At 43.9% G+C, this 1,888-nt stretch overlaps 1 protein-coding gene across 1 annotated transcript in view; it reads left to right on the top strand.

Annotated features, from left to right (window-relative positions):
• The window catches only part of FOSL2 (FOS-like antigen 2), a 16,838-nt gene that overhangs the window by 420 nt on the left and 14,530 nt on the right, over positions 1-1,888 (top strand). The window lies entirely within an intron of this gene.

Raw genomic sequence — 1,888 nt, 5'->3', positions numbered from 1 at the left:
GGGGGGAGTGGGGAGATAACTTTTTGTTGAAACCTCTGTTCTTGTACATGGCAGGAACTCGAAGCATGAGAAATATTTCCTGTCCCAGTTATAGTTTTAATCTCCGAGGTTGGTCATTGGTGATTTTGTTCTGTCGGTGATCATTGCACACATCTCCCCCTCCTGGCTTTTTCTTTGTGTTGTTGTTGTTCTCTCTCTCCTCTCTCTCTCTCTCTCTCTCTCTCTCTCTCTCCCTGACTTTCCTAGGAAAACACCTCCCAGATAAATGCCCTGCCTGGCTGCTCCACTATTACGGTTTCAGGGCCCGAGTATTACGCAATCCCGCCGGTTACACAAACACAGGTCATTTCATAACTTGTTTTCATCAGCTGGGTCCCCTTTTAATGAAAAAAATAAAACCAAAACAAAAACAAGACCTAGACCTTTTCCAAGGCTGCCATTTGTCTGCCCCTTAGATAACTTGTGAAAATAAATCAAGGGGGACAGTTCTTTTTCGGAATCAAGGAATCCCAGACTACCTCTCGTCTGCAGCAACCACCCTTTCCCAGGAGACAGACACACACACAAAATTTCCCGGAGTGAACTGTTGCCAACTGTACCAGGCTGGGACATTCCTCACATCAAAGAACTTTTACCAGAAATGACTGTGATTCCCAAGTCAGCCCTAATCGTGCCTCTCTAGTGCCCCCTACGGGACATGCTTAGAAGAACCATCTGGGGAATGTATTTTTCCAGCTCCAGAGAGTTAACTTGGTGAGTTTTTGAAATTCTTAGGATTTTTTTCTTTTTAGTTCAGGACAAATAAATGGCATACACTTAACAGCAGTTAACTGGGAACTGCTTGACTTTGAGATGCGGTTTTTTAAAAAAATTTTCTTTTGTTCTAAATAAAACCTTGTTGAAAAGAAGTGCTTTTTTTCCTTTCCCCATTTTGATGTCTGTCTCTTCATTAGGGAGTCAGCACAATGGCTTCACATTCCACAGGCTTGTTTCCTTGATGTGTTGTGTTAGGAGATGGCATTGTTTGGGTGGGGGATGGTCTTCAGAATTGCGGGGAAGGAGAGAGGTATATATTAAGGGTCTGCTGCCTTTTTTTTTTTTTGGCCTTGATCTTACAGACGTCATAGATTAGGATCAAACAAAATGTTACCCCAGGAATTTGTCTGTTCCGCTGATTCTTGATGGTGGAAGTCAGCGTCACTTTTTCATCCAAGTGAGTGGGGTGAAGCAGCAGTCATGTATTATCGGAGTGGCGGTTAAATTTTTCTTTCCAGCCCCCTGCGTGCATTTCCATTCCTTTATTTCTGCCTGCCTTCTTTTTCTCGGTGAGTGTAAAGTTAGGAGCCTCCTTGTGTTTTTTCTTTTCTATCTTAAGACAAGCACACCAGAGCTTATCCATCCAAATCACTGTTGTCCCTTCATAATTGCTCCTGGAGGAGACTACACACATAGGCGAATGCGGGGGCTTAGTCAGACTCAGAAAGGTCTTACCACGCCCCTCTTTTGGAATTGCCTTCAGCAAGTTCCTTCCTGCTAACAAATCTCTGTCCTTTGAGGTAAGTTTGATATTTGGAAATGATCAAGAGATTTGACATCTAAGGAATCACATCTGACGTGTAAGGTCTGGGTAGTCTGGTTGTATCCCCAGCAGAGCGTGACCCTGAGTCCTGTTGGTCTCAGGCCTGGAGTTAGCCTGGGAGAGTGGTTGCCAGGACAGGGCACCCCAAAGCAGGCACCTTGGCCATCTATCCCTCAGGGGGTATTTTTCCTCTCTGTTAAACAGGAATAAAAATACTGGCTTTGAGAATTCAGGAAACGAACTCTCTGGTCTACTTGTTGAAAGAAAGAAAAAGGCGGCATCATTACTTTGTGGATTTGTATTATTCAT

The sequence above is a fragment of the Myotis brandtii genome, unplaced genomic scaffold (genome assembly GCF_000412655.1).
Source record: "Myotis brandtii unplaced genomic scaffold, ASM41265v1 scaffold454, whole genome shotgun sequence".
NCBI classification, from domain to species: Eukaryota; Metazoa; Chordata; class Mammalia; order Chiroptera; family Vespertilionidae; genus Myotis; species Myotis brandtii.
The sequence above is the reverse complement of the archived record's forward strand: the minus strand, read 5'-3'. Positions and strand labels throughout refer to the sequence as shown.